The sequence below is a fragment of the Gossypium hirsutum genome, chromosome D02 (genome assembly GCF_007990345.1).
Source record: "Gossypium hirsutum isolate 1008001.06 chromosome D02, Gossypium_hirsutum_v2.1, whole genome shotgun sequence".
Classification (NCBI taxonomy): Eukaryota; Viridiplantae; Streptophyta; class Magnoliopsida; order Malvales; family Malvaceae; genus Gossypium; species Gossypium hirsutum.
Genome location: NC_053438.1, coordinates 22431443 through 22454239, shown reverse-complemented (window position 1 = coordinate 22454239; position 22797 = coordinate 22431443).

Below are 22797 nucleotides of genomic sequence, written 5' to 3'. Positions count from 1 at the left end.
CACATTCAATTCCTTGTATTGAAAATCGTTGCTTTTACCATCTACTTCGGTATTTCGCCATGATTGAACTGAGAGCTAGGAAGGTATGCCTTTATTCTATTTAATATTAAAACTATCATTTATTATTCAATTAAATACATGTTTTCAATTTATTATTTACTTTATAGTTAACTAAAATTATGCTTTTAACATATTAAGAGAATAAAAAATCTAATCTATTTTACCTTTCAATCCGATCAAGGTTAGCATATATATATACATATTTTTTTTATTAATAGAATCGTACTATATTTACATGCGGTGAAATTTGAATTTAGTATTTCAAAGTTTTTAGACTTTCTACTTTCTTTTCCTTTCCAAATTCTTGGGTTGATTTCATCCGGAAGCTAAAATAAAATAAAATAAAATTCACTTTCACATTTTCTCTCGAAAGGAAAGGAAAGAAGTTTTCTATCATAAAATCAAAATTTACCAGCTTTCTCAAGAATTTACCAAATTTTCTCGTATTTTTCCGCCAACCAAACAAAAGAGAACAAAATTCTTTTTTTTTCATCATTTTTCATTCCAACGTCTACTAAGCTGGGCTTTTTTATGAAAATAATATTCAAAAACTATTTAAATACATAAATAAGGTGGGGAATAGATTAATTACAAAAATGGAGTGTTTGCTATAGTAACTTTAGGTGTCGTCTGATATATTAACGGTATCAATGAACTTTTTTTAAAATTTATCGGTGTTGCCAAACTTCTTTATTTTAAATTTACTGGTGCCGCCAATGTGCCAAGCGGTACCACAAAAAAATTATTGTTTTCATTTTTCAATTTTTTTCTTGTCAGACCTTTCTTCTTTTAAAAAAAATTCATCGATATTGTCAATATGTCAAGTGAACCCAAAGTTACTGTAGCAAACACCTCATCTTCGTAATTAATTTATTCCCTATCATATTTTTGTATTAAATTAATTTTTTAATATTATTTTTATAAAAAAAGCCACTAAGTTGTCTCTTCTTTTAAACAAGACTTGAAAATGCTTAATTTTGTTGTACCTCGATTTCTCTCTCTACAAAATTCGATTGATTGTTGGGGCAATTTACACAAAAAAGCCCCTTTTTTTTGAAAAATTACCGAAATGGGCCCATTATTTAATTATTTACGGGAATGGTCCATTTTCAAGCAAATCGCGTCCACGTCAGCGCAATGTTAGGGGACGTGCCAGCAAAACGCGCTGACGTGGCCGCAATTTCATGCCACGTAGCGCGTTCCGGGGGACGTGATTTTGTCGTTTTTCCCACGTTAGGTTTTTTTGGCTTTTAAAGTTTAGGGTTCAGGCTTTTTAGGGTTTTTAGGTCCTGGAAGAAATAATTTCGAGTTGACGTTTTTGATCAAATAGTATAAAATCGCTTCTAGCTGGATGCTATTTGAGAAGAATTTGTGAAATCGCGCCCTCGTGGACGGGCTTTTGCTACAGTAGGTCATGGAAAAAATAATTTTTTTTGACGTTTCTGAGGAAATAGTATAAAATCGCTTCTAGCTGGATGCTATTTGAGAAGAATTTGTGAAATCGCACCCTCGTGGACACGTTTTTGCTACAGTAGGTCATGGAAGAAATAATTTTTTTTGACGTTTCTAAGCAAATAGTATAAAATCGCTTCTAGCAAGATGCTATTTGAGAAGAATTTGTGAAATCGCGCCCGCGTGGACGCGCTTTTGCTACAGTAGCATGTTTGGGCTGAGGCTATAAATTAGGCAAAAAATGTTCTCAGAATGCATAAGTCATAGCAAAAACAATTTAGAGAGGCTAAGAATGTTAGAGTTTCAAATATGAGTAAACGTATTAGTGCTGTTATTTACTACGATGGTGAGGTTTGCCACACCGAGAATGGTGTTATTTTTTTGTCGGAGAATACGGTGCGACTGGTTTTTAACCAGAACATAGATTTGACAGAACTTCATAAAATAATTAGGCGTAAAATTTTTGGAACGACGCCAATGAAAGTTCTGTCTATTACGTACCGATTCTGTTCTTCTGTTGATCCGGTGACATATGACTCGTTCGACATAAAAGGTGCTTGTAGCTTGGAGGCAATGGTGCAAACTCATCTTGCTAGTAGAGCACCTTATATTGAGTTATATGTACAATTTACATCGCCAAGTGATGTACTTGCGACCGGTGTTCACAATGTATACAGGACCCCTGGCTGACATTCGGTTAGCGGGTTACAAAACACGGATCCCATGTTTGGTAGCGGTGTTGAATCCACATCCCCTGCAAGATACTCTGTCGGTAGATAGGACATGTACGTCGATGGCTCGATGTTTGATGCTGGAAATACGTACTGGGGAACGGCATCAAGTTCTAGTGGTTGGCAATCTACATCCAATTGGGGACGTTATGAAATCCCCAGAAGAAGGGATAATGTACTCCTTACGACGTCAACCGGTGAGGGGACCTCGTACGCTGTCGATGATTGTGGGTTAGAAGATGACTCCGATGTGGATCCACCTCGAAAGCCCAGGCCCAATGGTGCAGAAGTTGGCTTATTTTCTGAACCGGAGCCTATTCCAACAGAACCTGAAGATGCTGAAAGGAGTTCAGATGAAGAAGAAAATCCACGATTCAGAGCATACTCACCTCCAACCCACATGCATAATGTCGATCTGTCTGCAGATGATGCGTTAGAGTTTCCAGATCTTCCACACCGGTTGCGTGATCGTACAAGTTCAGGGCTAGATTCGGGTGAATTTGAAGTTGGTAATCAGTTTACCAACAAGGATAGTTTTATTGGTGCTTTGAAACAACATAGCATCAAAAACGGCGTTAACTACCACGTCGTTAAATCCAAATCTGATAAGTTTAAGGCGAAGTGTGCGGTCCAAGACGGCACATGTTCATGAAAAAACTACGTCTCATTAAGGAAAATGATAGGGTTGTGGGAGATTAAAAAGTACAAAGGTCCACATACATGTGCTGCAGGTACAGTATTGACGGTTTCTAAATAATACTTTTATTATGCAATGTTGCATTATTTAATGTACTCGGTTTATAGGTGTTTCACAAGATCATCCCAAGATGGATTCAGCTATGTTAGCTAGCTTGATACTGCCTACGGTTAAAGTAGATCCCAGGACTTTCGTAGCCAAATGGGGTACACGCCCTCTTACCGCAAAGCTTGGATAGCTAAGCAAAAGGCGTTGGAGAATATGCATAGTGGGTGGGACGCCTCATATAATGAAATATGGCAGTGGTGTCAGGTGCTAGAGAGATACGTCACAGATGCCATCACAGATCTTGAAACGGAACATGCGTACTACAACGGCCGATTGCTACGTGGATGCCAAGTGTTCAAACGCCTGTTTTGGACCTTTAAGCAATACCGAGATGCATTTCCATATTGCAAGCCGTTGGTACAAATTGACGGGTGAATGTCTGGGCCTCGTTGAGGGGCTGCCTTCATTGTCTTGTCGTCTTGGATTTAGAGGCCCGCGCCTTTCCCTTTCGACACGTATTTGCCGCTGCCTCTCCTCTGGCGTTAGTAAATACAGCTTGCCGTGGATCCTAAACCATGGCATGTATTCTGGAATGCACGCTAATTCCAGAACGATTATTGGTTCCCGTGTAGGTATATATTCATACCGATCTTCCCACATTTCCATGTATTCGAACTAGTATCTCGGCCAATCCGTATTCAATTGCCGAAGGTCGACTTTGTGTTGATCGTCAAACACCTCAGGGTCCACGGGAATCGGTTGTCTACATCCAAACTGTCGTAGCACTCTGTTTGACTGGTGCAGCTCCACGGTTGCATAGTTGATCAACACGACTGTCACGTGCCAAGCTTGTGAATTTTGTAAGAACTGTTCCAGAATTACTGCCCAAATTGCCGGATCCTCGTATGGTGTCCATTGAAACTATATGAACATGATAGAAATATTAGTTATATACATAATACTAAATACTAAGTACCAATCGACTAGCGAATGTATGGAAATATCTATTTTATTTAATACATACTTGTGCTTCCAACAGTTGGTCCAATAGAAGCCGTATATCTTCAAGAAAGGTAGGTAATCGAGCATGACTTGCCGGATGGTTCCACCTAATTAAATAAATTTTTAGCATACTTTTATTTTTTAAAATCTACATAATAATTGTAAAATCTAGTATAAAATTTACCTCGTTATGAGTGGGAATGTATATGGGTGGTCCACTCGAGGACGTAGAAATGGAAAGCGAAACCGTGCCCATGACTGCAGTAGTGACAGGCAACCTCTGATTTTTGCTCTCCTTGGTCGCGTCGCCCCGCACATCTCCCGATATAACGTTGCCAAGACGGCAGACCCCCAACTCAATTCACCGGCTGCTCTAAAATCAACAAGTTTCAGCAACCATCTTAGATGTACGCGGCTCTGTGACGTGTCGGGTATCAGATAACCTCCAATTAATTGAAGAATGTATGCCCGAGCATATCGGATTCTTTCAATTTCGGTTGAATCTTCATCCGGATCAGGGAATGTGTCACGTAACCAGCCCATCTCGATCTTACCTCCCTCCATTTTCTCCGGAATAGCACCCAAAAGCTCGTAGCACACCGCCTCCCAATCGCTAGATTGGGCAGACCCGGTGACTGGGTACCCATCCACCGGCAATCCCAATTGCAGACTGACATCTTCTAGAGTGATAGTGCACTCTCCACATGGAAGATGGAATGTGTGCGTCTCGGGTCTCCACCTTTCGATCAACGCACTAATTAGTTTCGGGTCCACCTTGCATCCCCGGCCTACCGTCGCCACGTACCAAAAACCCGCGTCCCGCAGGTAGTTCTCTACCAGCGGTGATGGAGGAGCATGCATATTCCGGATATTACATTCTAATACCCGATCTACAGACTTTTATAACAAATAATAAATTAACAATTATCTAAAAATGCATAAAAAAATTCTAAAATTATATTTAAAAATTATATTTAACGCTTACCATTTTCATTTGTTCTACCGATATGTGATGATTATCAAGACGAATCAATTCTCCGGCCATTGCTGAAATCGTACAAAATTTTACGGTACAAAAAAATTTTAAAAAAATAATTTTTTTAAAATTATTCAAAAATAGAGATTTAAGAGAAATTTAAGAAGAACTTGAGAGCAAATTGAAATTAAATATGGATTTGAGAGAAATTTTGAAGGAATTTGAGAGCAAATTGAGAGGAAATTGAGAGGAAATTTGAGAGAGGATTAGTTTGTGAAAAAAAAGGGTGGGGGTATTTATAGTCTTTTTTTGACCGTTGGGGGGGCAACGGTCAAATTTTTTACCGTTGCAGCACTGATCATGCGCGGGACAAATCGCGGCCACGTCAACGAGGTTTGCTGACGTGGCAGCAAATCGCGTCCTAGAGGGAGCAATTTGTTGCCATGTCAACATAGCGCGCTGACGTGGCCGCGATTTGCTGGCGCGTCCCTTGACATCGTGCTTACGTGGACGCGATTTACCGAAAAATGGATCATTCCGGTAAATAATTAAATAATGGGCCCATTTCGGTAATTTTTCAAAAAAAAGGGCTTATATTGGTAAATTGCCCTGATTGTTGTTGCTCAAGTTTTTCGAGAATGAATTTTGAGTTCTCTTTTCACAGGATTTCTTGTTTCATGTTTCAAAAGAGTTTTTCATGTAAATTTTCTATCTGATTTTCTTGTATTTTCTTCATGGGTTTCCGTGTATTTTTTGTGCGCTAATTCGATGAATGGTGGCGTGGGTATTGTAGCTACGAATTGCTTGGGTAAACTCTTAATAGCATTAATGGGGAGTATCTTGCATATATCCTCACCTTTCATGCGAAAGCATCGTTGTGCTTAGAGTTTTCCATTTTCCCAAAGAGTTGAGCTTCTCCGAAATTATAGTTGAAGTTGATTTCATATCCATTTTTAAGAAGCTCATCTACCATGGAGTTGATAGATCTTGTAATACCTTAAAATTTTTAATTTTTCATATACCGATATACCGAGGAATTAGTAGAACTTTTATATGAAAATTTTAAATTTTTGATGGATTACATTTACTTTAACATTGAGGAGCCTATAGAAGGCAATTTTAGGTAACTAGACTATTATCAACTCAAATGAGTAAAAATCCGAGATTAGGGGTAAAATAATATTTTTTTACTAGGAGTATTTTAGACATTTAAAACATACATGAGATTAAATTTTAGAATAAATTTAAATTTGTGATGATGAGATGATGAGGTGATGATAGAGCTTTTTAAATTGATCTTTACCTGTTAAAATAAAAATTTAATCACATGTTTGAATTATTAAAAATTGTTTACTTTTGATCATATTTTTCTTAAACATAATAATAAAGTAAAAAAGATACAATATATCATATTTTCTCCACATTAGCAAGCCACCTTAAAGGAGAAGAACATTCTCTATATTTATTCATTTTTCTTCTATTTTCTTCACTACTTACCCGTTTCTCTTCCAAATGCTTATCATTTTTCAACAATTTCTTGTAAAACCTTCACTATTAAACCCTTGTTGAGTCATATCCCTCATCAACTCCATTATCCAAGAAGTTATGGTTTGAGCCTGTAACGCCCCAAAAATCCCTTATATATTTATTTTTATATGTTTGTGACACAAATATCTGTTGGCTTTAGTGGTTATGTGTTTTGGGAGTGTTTGGGAGGTCTTAAGTTCAAGCCTTAGCTTGGGCAAATTTTTGTTTTTTTAATGAATAAACCCCTATCTCTAATCAGTAAGCTTATAAATAAATGTTGGTAAAATATGTTAGAATGGGTCTGCTGGTTTAGTGGTTAAGTGGGGTGTAAATATGCTGGAGGTCTTGTGTTTGAATCTTTGTGCGATTAAGGTGGTTTATTTTTATTGCTTGTGCCGTATGAGTGTTATAGTTTGACCGAAATTCTAAGTATGAGGAGTGTGGGGATGTTGTGGTCGATTTTATAGAAAGATAATGAGGGTGTTTTCAGTTGTTAAGGGTTTTGGATAGTGGAGTGGTTGGAGAATTTTGAAGATATGTTTAAGGGGAGTGCTTAGAGGTTGTGCCAAATGGGAGTTCATTTTCTCAAAAATTTCGGCTTAGCATTTGTCTCCTCTCAAACTTTCTTTTCTTCTATCGACTGTTCTGTGTTCCTTAGTGCCGAATTTGTTTTTGTTTTGTTAGGTGTTTTCTACCATATCTTTTATTTCTTTCAACATTGCTGCCGGTTTGCTACTTCCTGTCCCTACTGATTCATTTTCTTTTGTTAATTTACTCACCTCGATCTCTCTTTTCCCCAAAAACCTTCGCCAAATCCTTGTTCTTTCTCCACTCTAACTCTTCAAGTTCTCTCTGAAAATTGAAAAATTAGCGTTGCTTCTTCTCGGTTCCCTTGGCTGATTTCTTGACTCCCCCTTATTCTCCCTTTTCCGTCGACTTCTCTCTTAATTAGTTTCTCCTATTCAACGTGGGCTGCTTTCGGTTGGTAAGTCTTTTGGTAAGAGGGGGTTATGCCTCAATTGATTTGGGGAAATTTCATTTGTTTAATTGTGATAAGTTCCTAACCCTCCGTTGTGTCTAATTTTGATTTGACAGCATCAAATCGTATAGAACTTGGTTTACCTGCTAAATCGTAGGCTACATCTTTTAAAGCAGTGGGGGTAAGCATCATAAATGAAGTTTGATTGTTGTTGTTTTAATGATATTAGTTCTAAGTGTGACTAATGTTGGACATGGAATTTCCATTTGTTTTAGTTGTGTTTATCTCAGGAGCATTGCGTACCAAAGATCGTATCAGGTGTGCAAACACAACACTGAAAATTGGTAATCGGCGAAAAGCCAAAAAGTTGGACTGTCGACGCCACACGGGTGTGTGGTTGCTCGTGTGGTAGGTCGTGTGACTGAACATAGGCATGTGATCGACGAGGCTAGTCGTGTATGATACACGGGCCGGACCGAATTGGGCCTTATGGGCCATACGAGCATGTGGGCCCACACGGGTGAACCATACCAGCGTGTGGGATTATTGGGCCAAGCTGTGTGATCCACATGGCCGAGGCCATTTTTGGGCTATGTGGGCCACACGGGCAAATGTCATGGGCTTGTGGGCCTATTTTCACTATTTGTTGGCTAAGGTTACACGGGTCTCCCGAGTCGACTGTGGACCTACTGTAGGGTCGGTAAGCTTGCCTAGACCCCTAATTGATTGAAATGTCTGTGTGACTGATACGATTATGCATGTTAATACGCATGACGATGTTCCATTGGTTTGATACTGTATGCCATGATTTTCTGCATGATATTATGTTTTAGCATGTCATATATGTATATTGCATTGCATTGGGGTGGGGGTTTATATTGTTAGGAGGAAGTGCACTGAAAGGCCTCGAGCCTAATTTACAGGCAGTTCAGCTGCAAACCATTGTCTAGTGCCGCATTCGATACTTTTTGGAGTGTAGGGATGGGTAGGTTGATTATATCCCCACATGGAGTGTAGGGTTGGACGGAGTTGGAGTGTAGAGGCTGGCTGGGTAGGATTTGATATTGCATATATGTTACTGTACTGATTATGGATACTGTAATGGGCCAAGGTCCAAACACATGATTGCTACTGTATTGTAATGGGCTAAGGCCCTAACTGAAACTGTTACTCAAATGGGCTTAGTCCCAGGCTATTATTGCTTTCTTTTTGCTTGTTTATAGGGGGATTACACACTGAGTTTTCGTAAACTTACCCTTCTGTTTTATCTATACAGGTAACTCCTAGACTTAGGCGGATCAGAGCGGCGAAGGACTTCGCAGTGGCCACACGACCCCCTTTTTTCACCGTTTCGTATTTAATTAAGTTTTTAAAGTTTTATTTGGGGTATTTTACTGTAATAAAGGCCTGTATGAATTTTTTTAAAAAAATTTGGACTTATATTGTTTTATGTTTTATATCTGCTAAAGGTAGGACAAATACTAGTTTTAGAAGAAATGCATGTGTTTTAGCAAAATACCCACAAGGACACAAACTATTTTAAAAAGCTTTCACAACGCATAATGTTTTGAAAACTAACGACTGAATAAGAATCACGATTTTAGAATTAATAAAAGATATTGAGGAGTTCTAAACGGAAAATGTTTTAAAAAAAGCTACGGTTTTCTAACACACTACCATGTGACATCACTAGATTCGGCCCTAACTCCCAGGCCGGGTTTGGGGTGTTACAGAGCCTTAATGTGAGAAACTGTATTAGAAGGGTGAAAGGGTGTAAATAAGGTGTGGGTTTTATGGTTTCCATCTCATTTATGCACAAAATCATGTTTATTTTAAGTTTGGGTATTGTTGAGCCTTATTGATGACTATTTAATATTTTACTATTTATGATATTTTAATTATGAAGAAATTAAAGAAGAAAATACTATCATTAGCTAAGAAAAGGAAAAATTAGTAGATTGAGATGGAACTAAACATCTCAAACAACTTTTGCGTATTTTGTGTGGTAAGATACATGGAAAACTTATGAAATCTTTTATTTAAAATTAATATTGTTTATACTTGATTTATTGTTAATATTGAATTGAATATGTTATAATATATAAATATTAATGATTATGAAAGTGTGGTTGATGGCTAGATAATAACTTTATGAGTGATTTTGAAGTTAATTGTTAGTCTTTTCCACATCATACGTTGCGATGTCACTTACTGTTGATCGATGTTGCGACGAGGGAGGATGGTCGTCGGGACGTGGATCCTAGTTTTAACAAAAATGTACAATTTGGTACCTATTTTATAGTTTCCAATCAAACCATTCAATATGATCACCTAAAAACATTCTAAATTCATAATACTTCATAACAAAATAAGTCATTTAGCCATTTCTAATCAAAACCAATTCAATATGAGTTCAACCTATTACAAACCATCTACTTCATTACATTCAATCAAATGCTATTTAAACAACCAATCAACTATTTAAAAACCAATATTTATCTAAGCCAATTCATATTTTAACATGCCATTTCACTTTAATTTGAAACACTTATGCACATAAACATGTCATTAGCTTTTAGATCTTAAACAAGGACTTCAACAATCAAGATCATGTCACATTTTTACTAACACATACAAAGCATCAACTTATCAATTACATAACAATTTCAATCATCTACTAACCAAGTTACCATTTCTATCTTAATCTATGTCATTCCACATGCCATACACATAATTATAGATCATCATATCTTTATGCATAAATACATATTTGTCAACACCAAATGTGAATCAAAACACTAACCAAACATGTTATATGAATAGTTAAGTCAAGTTTGCCAAGTTTGTGAACATCTCTTTACATACTAAAAACACATCAAGTCATTTATATACATGTCACAACCTTAAACTCAAAATGATCGTATAACTACCGGTTCAGTGGTAGGATAGTATGAGCTTCAAGACAATCCAACTTGATGAGTTCTGCAATGTGACGATCTACAAAGAAAAGGGAAAACAACTAAGTAAGCATATAAGATGCTTAGTAAGTCCATAGGTATTAAACAAAACTTACCTTATCTTTTATCTAAATACAATAAACTACCATAACTTGATATAGTTTGGCTATGCATGACAAATCAAACATCAACAAGGTGAGTTTTAACTTGTAACTTAACCATATGATACCACAATCACATATCATGTCAATTTATGTCATTTTAATTAACAAAGGTCAAACTTATTCAATTAAGGAATATACAATTGCATACATGTCAAAGTCAATATTCTAATACATTATTCAAGCTCAATTCAATACTTCTCCATATGAACATCAAAATCATTATATCTCATTTCAATTGCTTGTTTCATATAAATTGTTTCGCCCAATGAACCCTAGTAAATACATAGGTATCTACACCACACCTATTGGTCGTACGAGCTAAATATATAAGCATGTCAACTTACTTGTCCGAGCTAAATATTTATAATGACATCAGGTTACTTGTCCGAGCTAAACTTGTGTCACACATATTTGAGAATTTGCAACAAATGTTGGACCTCCGTAACATCTGTAAATCTTGTACAAGCATGCATAATACCCTTTTGGCATGTTAATCGTATCCTAACCTTTACTAAGTTCACATGGGAATTTATAACATATGTACACATTTTTTTTTCAATTTAATCCAATTCTAGCCTTTTAAAGCAATTCACAACCAAACACTTATATAATTACAAATCAAGTATACAACAACCTATATAAACAAATACCATATGAACTTGCCTAATCAAAACACCAAACAAGTTGGACCTTCAATGACTAATCGACAATTTTAGCTTTTCCTTGATTACTTCCGGTTTGATCCAATTCTTGATCTATACAATTATTCCATTTAATCCATCAATATCAAACATTTATAAATTATTCCATGACATGAATGAACCTAAATAATCTCATTTTTTGATACCCTTAAAGCTTTACATTTTATTCAATTTAGCCCTTAAAATCGAAATAAACATATCCTTTAATTTTGAGCCTCAGTTTAAAGATCGAATTTAATTACATTCATTAGAGATCCTCTACTATCCATTTATACCAAAATTTCACAACAATTTCGCATTTTATTCACTTTAGTCGTTATATGCAAGACTAACAATTAAATTTACAATCTACCCCTTTTACATAACATAAGCTTAAAATCTATCAATTTAACACCAAATTTTTCAAGAAATCAACAAAGATAACTTTAAAAAAACTTTAATAGTTTTACAAATTGGTACACGGATTAGCTAAATCAAGTTTCCATGACCTTAAAAACATAAAAATTACAAGAAAATGACTTAATTTAGCTTACCTAATGTTGGCCGAAAGTTTGAAGCTTCAAAAGGGTTTTTCATTAGGTTTTTTTAAGCTTTGGACGGCAAGGAGGATGAAAGTGATTACAAAAGTCCACTAAATATCTCATTTATGTTATGTTTAAAACTTAATTAACTTAGTTTAATTATACTAATTATGTTTTAACTAGCTTAATTAACCATTAGTTAGAAATTATTGGAATCTTCCATCATTTTTCACTATCAAATATTCCAAAATGGTTTAATTTTCATTTTGGACCTTTAGCTAATTGCAATATTATTCCTTAAGCCTTTGGCCAATTAAAAACTTATAGCAGTTAAACTTTTACAATTTAATCTCTGCACCTAAATTAAATAATCAATAGACAAAATTGATGGGACAAACTTTAATATATTTTTATACCAACTCCGTAAATATTTAGATTTAATATTTACAGACCTAGTTTATGTAAATAGGGTTCCAAAACTACCTTTTTTGTCAACACTAAAAATCGGGTTGTTACACAATTGGCATGCCAATAAGGGACTCCTACTTTGTACTTTAGTAATCTTGTTACTTATACTTCAGTGCTCATGTTCCTGGCACTTTGGTACAATCCTGATATGGCCTTTGGACACTTTCTCTTCGATGCTCCTGTTAATATAATTTCGAATAATTTGTCATTAGCATCCCATCTTTGTTTTCTAGGCACACTAAGGGATAACGTTAACAAGCTTTAAGTTTTGAGAATAGCTTGATTTTAGCATGATAAACACAAATACTTGAATTGTTCGATGCAATTCTTGTATGTCTTTTCATGGTACTAAGTTGTTCTTTGTTTCTTTAAGTTGGCATATAGTTGCCATTCACATTAGTTCAAAGCATATTATATAATATTGTACATGACCTAAATCTCAATTTTGAATGTGAGTATATAAGGTATTATCCATACTATATTACTAAGCTTTAAGTTTAGTGCATTGTTGTTTTTGCACGTAGGTCTTCTGAATCAAGGCCCAATGCATATTGGGTATCACAAGCAAACACCATTGTCAACATTGAAGAGTATGAAATATTTGTATTCGCAATTGGTACCCAGTGGCATGTTCTAGAAAAGTCATTTAGGGATACATATATAAATGTTTCATATCATTATTAGTTATAATGGTGATAGTATCTAATTATATTTTGTTTATTTTTTATTAGCCTTGAGCTAAATTCTATAACTTTTGAATCTATGCATACAAGCCATGGTTTTCGACACTTTAGATTGGTTTTTGGGTGATTTTATATAAGCTTAATAGGCTAGCTTAATATCTTGGTTGTTATGACATGTTATACCTCATTTTGAACATGTTACATAAGCATAGATTATGACTATTAATCTATTTTTCAAATGTGGTTTGTAAAAGTCTAGTTTGGAGGTGTTTTGGTGTTTGTTCTCGACTAATAAAATGTGTTATTTAAGATTCCAAAGTATTGGTAGAAGGGCTCAGAGGTATCACCACGGGTGACTCAAAATGCCTCAATGGTTGTCTAGAGCACTCTTATCGTACATCTAGGCACTTCTACAGCAACAAGTTCCCCAAACTCAAGAAACTGCACAGTTTTGAGTTTTTTTTTACTTTTTAGGGTCAATTTTGGGTGTCGAGCACCTTCAACCTCCCCTGAGCATCTTCAAAATGATTTTAAATTATCTCTAAAGTCTTTTAATTGATCAAAACTTGGATCAATGATTTTATGAAAATATTTTTAAATTTTCAAGTTTAGTAAAACTCTTATTTCCCTAAACCCAAACTACTTCGCTTTCAGCCAATAAGCCTCAAACATATGGTCTATGAACTAAATGGGTCTAACATGTTTTCAATTACTCAAAATAATTTCAAAATTGTACATTACTCTTTCTTAAACATTCAGAATTGTTTTAAATAAATTCTATAAGGTTGTCAAATGGTATTTTATAAAAGGAAAATTTTGACTATGGTTTGGAAAGTGTTCTGGTAACACCTCCCAATCGTATCGTATGTTGGGAAATGTAACACCCCTCACCCGTCCCCATCGTCGAAATCGAGTGACGATATGCTACAATACAAAACAAAATAGTTGTAAATAATTAACAATAAAAAATTAATTATTTTAATCAAATCAATTATGAAATAACATTTAAAACTTTTCCCAAGTCTTCTTTGAGCTTACCTGAGCTCTAAAGTTGACTTGAGAACAAATAAGGATTAATTTGCAACATTTTCAAAAGTTGAAGATAATAATGCAAAACAGAAGTCACACGGGCGCATGTCTAGGCCATGTAACACTTTGAAACCGTATGGACCAAAATGTAAAATTTCATCAAAATTCACACGGCCGTGTGGTTGGACCGTGTAACAAACTGAGACCATGTGAAAAATTAGGTGACCAAATATATAGTACTCACACAAGCGTGTGGCCAGGCCGTGTAACAATTAGGAACTGTTTGTTTCTAAGTCTACCTATTTTCTAGTGAGCAGACAATTGTGTCACCTGCCTGTGTGTGACACACGATCGTATGTTAGCCTGTGTGTGCAAAAATGTGTCATTAAGTATCTAATTCATGCCAAACCAAACTAATGGCTCAATGGTGCACATTTGGCCATTCAAATATGCATAAAACCAATCTAAACACATACTAATTCATCATTTTAGCCAACCACAAAACCATACCAACGTTCCCACATGTAATGAACATTTTGGTAAGCTTAATAATCTATATATTCACCAATCACACAAACAAGGCACACCAAACATTTTAACATTTCAAACTAAAATCTAAACATGACCAACATATGTCATTTAAACTTCTACCTTTACTTGACAAAAATGCCAAAATACACATTTAGTACACAACTCATTTACCAATCAAGATAACATCTATACACATTAATGCTTATACTCAAGCATCAGATATCTAAACATTCTCAACATATTGGTTTAATCGTTTCACATTCAATACATCAAATATATATCATACCCCCTTGCCAACAACTTTACTTATATACTTGTCAACAAGCATTCAAATATTCACATTGTTCCTAGTTCAAGCTCAAAACATTAAAAGTGGACTTATGTACAAAACAAGTCCCATTTACATGCCACATAAGCAAGTTCAAAACAAATGAAAATCTACCAAAATGAAGTTTGAGTAGTGTGAGCTTTGTATTGATTTGATCCTCCCGTTCTGTAAAATGCCAACTACAAAAAACAGAAAGCGAAATAGAATAAGCATTTTGTATGCTTAGTAAGTTATAGGTAAAAATTCACTTAACTTACCTTGATCAATCAACAATTTAAAATAATTAAGACATACTGAGACTAACGTGAAAATCCTTTGGCATCCTGTTAGTTTCACATGTACGCTAACAAGTACATTAAGAGGTTAGTCTATTTGCAACAAAACCCTGAAACTCAATTCATATACATATACAACTATTTTATTATACATCATATACTATTTGAATTATGTTCAGACTATAAACACAACCATTCAATTCATGATCATACCTTTCAACCATTTCATTTCCATTTTAGTCACCATTTACATTTTATATTTTCATAGTTCACATAAATAAGGTGACTATAACATATGTAACTCACATAACTTTTCAATATATTTAGCATAATCGAATCAGTGCTGCTCAATTAGAAGTATTAATACATATTCACCATGTATATCAATTTAATCTATATCCACTTTTAGTCATAAGACATATACCATCACACATATATGCTTTCTTTTATACTATTTAGCCCGATGAACTAGATTATTAGATTCGGATACACGAAACTAATTTACTTCCACAAACTGTAGAGTCGTTTATTTAAACAAGCTTTATTTGATGCTGCTCATTTAACCTATCGAGAATCTGCAACACGTACTGGATCTCAACCATCAATAAAATATAATGTGATGCTGCTCACTCAAGCTATCGAGAATCCGCAACTTATGTTGGATCTCAGCCATTGCTAAAGAATAATTCAGTTTGCTCACATAAGTTGTAGGCCAGGTTTACTTTTCCAAACTTTATTCGATGCTACTCACTCAAGCTATTGAGAATACGCAACTCATGTTGGATCTCAGCCATCAATAGCGAAATCCCTGACCAATACCCAATTTATTTTTTAACCTTAATGACATTTCATTCGTATTCTAATTGTTTACTAAATTCATACAAGCACTGTTACAATTTTTGTATCATTTCAACCCTGTAATTGTATTAACACTTTTCACATAACGAATAACAATCCATATACATTTTAAACATTGTAAAATCATCACATACATACTATTCAAATACATATACCAATTTACATTATTCGATATGTAACACCCCTAACTCGGATCCGTTGCCGGAACAGGGTTACAGAACATTACCAGAGTTTGCAAATCAAACAGACAGAAAATGAAAACATTTCATATCATATGGCATTCATGTCAAAAACCAATTAAAATCATACATATTGTCCCTTATACGAGTCTTCATGGCCCAATTTAAGCATTAGAAACAAATCGGGACTATATCAAAAACTCAGAGAATTTTTTTAGAAAATATCAAAATTTTTCAAAGGTGCAGGGACACACGCCAGTGTGGCTAGGCCGTGTGTCTTACACGTTCAAGAGACACGCCCGTGTCTCAGGCCGTGTGAGCATTCAAAATAGGGACACACGGCCGTGTCCTAGCCCGTGTCCAAAATTATGAGCTCTCTAACTTAGGTCACACGACCAAACCACATGCCCATGTGCCAAGCCGTGTGAATATATTGACTTGTATTCTTTGAAAGATACAGGGGACACACGGCCGTGTCATCTGGCTAAGTGTCACACACGGTTGAGACACACGCCCGTGTCTCTACCGGTGTGGACGGAAATGGGCTATTTTATAAGCCATTTTTCTCACCCAATAAGGCATGTACCTATAGTTATCATCATACATACAAAAAAGCCATATTATGGCATTCAAAACAAGTAAAAATCAATCCTTAAATATAAAATATCTTAACATACAACCTATATTCCTTTAGGCACCTCAGATGACAAATTATAACAAGTGTGTTCATGTATTCAATATATTCATATGTACAACTAACATATATGCATAATTGTACCCAAGGTTTACCAAGCTAATTTGCATTATTTCAAACCAAGTCACTGACCTACCAAAACATACCATCTGGTGCCAAAATGTATTTTAAATACTAATATATTTAAATATATTTATACCTTATATGTTAAGGTACCGATTCCTGATCAATTCTTCACATCCTAAAACACATGTATATAAATGCACTTTTAGCTAATATCTTACCTTTTTACCATACAATCATAAACCAAATCACACATCAATCATATAAGGCAAATATGCATCAAACCCAAAATGTGCCAACACACAAGCCAAATAAGTGACTAATTTTAACAAAACACATATAGGCCAACATTAACCAGAATACCAATACATACCATTATAACCAAAATCAAAACATTTGAAAGTATCGATAGAACCGATGGATAGTGTGATATATCTCCGACAAGCTTCCAACCCGATCGAGCTTCCGATAATCTGGAAAGTAAAGGAAAACAATTATGTAAGCAATGAATGCTTAGTAAGCTCGTATAAACTTTAATCATATTAATTCATTTCAAATATGAAATTTATACATATCAAGAATAATCCAATATTGACACCGCAATACTCGTGAAGTTATATTCAATAACTCACAAGGTGAATAAATCCACAACACCACTTATACATATTATTCCTAGCATAATAGGATTTTAAACAACTTTAACTCTTCCAAATTTCTTTATTTTCATTTGCATTTCTTTACTTTCCACACTCATTCCATATGCATAACACACCAGTCATAATCACATCATTCAACCATAGCCACAAGCTAGTGCATTTAAACATAGCCTTTTTCGAATTAATCACATGATAAGTTATTTCGTAAGAAATTGCAGAACTTAAACATTACCACTCTTTCATGTGCACTAGCATATTTTCATTTGAGTACTTACCCTTTCGATGCATCATATAAATAAACATATTACCATTTAACCAATAGCTTGGCACTTGCCTAAGCATCAAACAACAACACTTATTAGTGTACTTGAACATATTTCATATAAATTCAACATTGATAAACTTATTTTCTCAACATGTCACACTTGAGTTTATTACTCATCTCAAATTACATAATTTCCATGTATCAGCATATCAAAGATATTTACATATGTACATGTCATGATACATATCATTCTCTTTCCGTTTCTTCATATACATATATCATCCATTTCAATATATCAATATATCATGTACTATCATTTCCATATATTTCAGATTTATTCAGGTAATAGTTCATTTCGAACCCATATTATCTCATATTAGAACTTTTGCCCATTGAACCATTTAAAATATCGATGGATACATGGGTAGTACACACGAAGTGTACAAAACTTTAAACCGTCAATTCATGTATTATCCGTCAATACATATTCAAGAATGCTCATACGAAAACATAACAGGAAGCTTTTTCGAGCCATATAACGGAAAGCTCCGATGAGCCATTAACGGGAAGCTCATATAAGCCAATATCGGGAAGTTCAAGCAAGCTAATATCGAGAATCTCCGGAGAGCCATTAATAGGGAAACTCATAAGAGCCAGTTATCAAGAATCTCCTAAGAGCCAATTATCGGGAAGCTCGCAAGAACCATATAACAAGAAGCTCGTGATATCCAAATATCGGGAAGCTCGTAAGAGCAGCGGTGTGTTCACAACATATGCAGGATCACAACCAATTGGGGTGCTCGTAAGAGCTATTAACGGGATGCTCATGCAAGTTGTGGTGTGTCCGCAACATATGCAGGACCACAACCAATTCAGGAACCCTATATCCATCGTATTTCATTTGTTCAAACAGGACTTAGCACATGTTAGGCATTATCAGATATGTGATTCATACTTATACATGAAAATTTTATACATTTCACGTACATAGCATTAAATTCAAACATATAAATATAAAATTTAATTACATGAACTTACCTGGCTAAATTGCAGCAATACTAAAGTTTAGGGGTATTTTGGTAATTTTTCTATTTTTCTCGATTTTCTACCCGATCAATCTAAATTAATAAGTTCATTTAATATATTAATTTAGATGATAAAACCATTCATTTCATGCAATTTAGTCATTTTGACATTTTTACAAAATTACCCCTAAAGTTTAACTTTTATTCAATTTAGTCTCTAAACTCAAAACATGCAAATTAACCATTTTTAATACAAATCCAAGCTAGCCAAATGTTCATGCCATTTAATATAGTCCATTTTTGCAATAATTTCACAACAAACCCTTGTGTTTTTACTATTTCAACAATTTAATCCCTAATCAGGAAATTCATCAAAATTACTTAACAAAATACTTTTAAATATCAACCAATATCTCAAATTCACCATTTAACATCTAAAATCATATAGATTCATCAATGGAAACATTCAAAATCTTTCACAGTTTCAAAATCGAAGGTACGGGTTAGCTAGACCTATTTGTAACGATCTCAAAAACATAAAAAAAATTATTGAAAACGGGGCTAAATTGAACTTACCTGCAGCAAAATATGAAAACCAACTTAAAGCTCTCCCTCCATGTCGGTTTAAGCACAAGGTAGAAGATGAATTGCATAGAAACATTAAAATTCAATTTGTTTGTTTTAATTTCAAACAATTTACCATTTCGCCATTAAATCCTTTTATTTTATTATTTTCCATGCTTATGCCGCCTCATCATTTTAGTTTAGGCATATTTTCTTCTTAAGTCCTTCCTATTTATTAATCAATCCATTTAATCTCTTAAATATTATAATTATCAAGTTTTGCACCTTTTTCAATTCAATACTTTTTAATTAATTAACTATCGAAACGTTAAAATTTTTCAACGAAACTTTAATACCACCTTATTGACACTCCGTAAATATTTATAAAAATATTTATAAATATTTATAAAAATATTTATGGCTCGTTTTATAGAAATAATATCCCGATACCTCATTTTCTAAAACCACTTGAACTAGGGTTTTATCACTCGAATCTAATAATTCATTATAAGACATAAAGTATTAATTCAAAAATCTTTTTAAAACCATATTTGACTCATAAATATTAAATAATAAAATTTAAGAGCTTACTCACCGAATTTGGTGGTCTCAAACCACTATTTTCGACACCACTGAAAAACAGGTTGTTACACGATACCATGTATCTATTCATTTTTACCATATATTTCATATTTTACAATTTAGTCCATTTGATGCCACAACTCATTGAAATTACGTTTAATTTAAATTAATATACATTATAGTATAATTCAAACATAACATAAAATGGTATAATAAGTTCCATATGAACTTACCTGGGAAAATCGCAACAAACAAGGTGTCAGGGACTAATATAAAATTTCTAATTTTTCACGATTATCTACTGATTTATTCAAATCCCAATCTACAATAATTGATTAAAATTTATCAATTTCAATAGCCTTATATTATCCTATTATAATTATAATTCAGTTCAATTTTACTTGTCAAAAATTCCCTAAAATTTTGTATTTTATTCAATTTAGTCCCTACAACTGAAATAGTTATATTTTTCGAATTCAAGATTCATTTTTCAATTCAATTCCAATTTCATCCTTCTATAACCCTCTATTATCTAAATTTAACAAAAATGATAGTTTCACCAATTATTCATTTTAGTCCTTCTATGCAAAACTAGCATTTAAACTTTTATATTTTAGTTCTTTTCTCATTTTTAAGCTTAAAAACTAACAATTAAACACCGAAATTTTGAAAAATAATCAATGGTAACATTTAAAACTTTAACATTTTTACGATTTAATACTCGAGCTAGCTAGATTAAGCTACAACGATATCAAAAACTTAAAATTTACGAAAAACGGACTTCGAGGGACTTACCATACAAGAGCCGAAATTTCTTGAAGCTAAAACAATAGCTTCCTCTTTTCTTTTTGGTGGTTTGATCAAGAAACTGAACATGGAATAAAGAATGGTTTTCTTTTCCTTTAATTATGATATATCATATATATTTTATTACATTAAGTTAAAATAACATTTTAATATTATTAACAAATTTAAAACCCCACCAACCATCCACCACTTTTAAGAAGTGGTTAATTGCCACTATAAATCTTGGTTAATTTACCATTTAAGTCTTTTAACAAATAGAAATCCTTAGCAAATAACTTTTACCACTTTTACGATTTAATCTTTGTACCTTAATTGGTCACTAATTCGGTAAAATTACTTATCCAAAATTCAATTCATCTATCTCAGGTTACAAAAAACAAGGTCTCAATACCTCATTTTCCAAAACCACTGACTTTAAAGTCGATACACTTATACCTTAAGTAATTTTCCACTAAACAAATTCATTAGACCAAAATCTAATATAATAATATAATTAACTCGTAAATATTAATAAATACTATTTATTAACTAGATCATCAGAATACAGGGTTCCGAAACCATCGTTTCTAGCGCTATTAAAAATCGAGCTATTATAGGACAGGTGAGGGTATTACATTTAGAGATATCAGAGCTTAAGTTTAGTCGATTTTAGGACAATACTGATACATTGCATAACATATAAAAGTATATGCCACATAAGGAAATTAAATGGTGTATTGTGATCTTGACCCGAACAATCTGAAATGTGATTTTAAAATGTTAGTCGACTCTAAAGAAATGGTTGGCGAAGAAGTATAAAGTAATGCTCCAAACTTGGAGCAAGGGAGGAATCAACCACCTTCGGCACAAGAATTGCCACTTGCACCTGAGGGACCACAAAGAGAAGCCTTGTAACACCCATAACCCGTAGCCGTCGCTAGATTAGGGTTACAGTGTATTACCGTACAATCCAGAATAGTCAATAATAGATAGCATCAAGTTGCCAATTTAATTAATAGAATTTCATAATAATTCATATCGGAGTAATATATTCATTTATGGGCCTTAAATCAAGCTTACGTGGCCTTAAAAATAATTTAGGAACAATCATGGACTAATTCAAAATAAATTAGAAAGTATAGGGAAAAACTAAAAATTTTCAAAACAGGGGTCACACAACCATGTGTCCAGGCCGTGTGACAAAGCCTAGACCGTGTGGTTCTAGACATGGCCGTGTGGCCAACTATGTGACATACTATGTACCCTTTGAAATAATTTCACATGGTCGTGTCGCAGGTCGTGTGCTATCTCGTGTAGCATTCGAAATACCCTTATACGGTCGTTCGTAGGTTGTATACTAGATCATTCTTGAAACCTATGCCTAACATGTTCAAGGCATACACCTGTGTGGGTTGCCTATGTGTGACACACGGCCTATGACACGAGAATGAACCAAAACATGCTTAATTTACATTCAAATTCTTAGGTACCTAAACCAACTTATAACACATGATCACAAGCCATCAAAACACATTTAAAAACACTCAAACCATGCCAAAAAAAAAACAAACAAACTAAGTGCCTAACCAATGTGTCATCAATGACTCCACAAATCAACATTTACATTCAACCATTTAAGTTAAATCTTAATTCACAAGTTTATAACCTATGATTAATAATCACCTAGAGTACCATACCAAAATTCATGTCAAGACTTACCATTTCCCATTAACATTCAACCACATCTTTGTATCATGCATGCGCATATTCATTGACCATTTAGCTCAACAACATTATAAGGACATCAAGTTATACAATTTAAGTACTTATGAACATTATAAAACATAACCAAATGCTCCTATTACATGCCATATAAGCCAAATTGAATTCATAATCTACCAAGGAACCTTTGATATTGTGATTCTTCGAGTTGATCCAATCGTCTAATTTCCACAAAATAATATCTACAATGAAACAAAACAATAACATGAGTAAG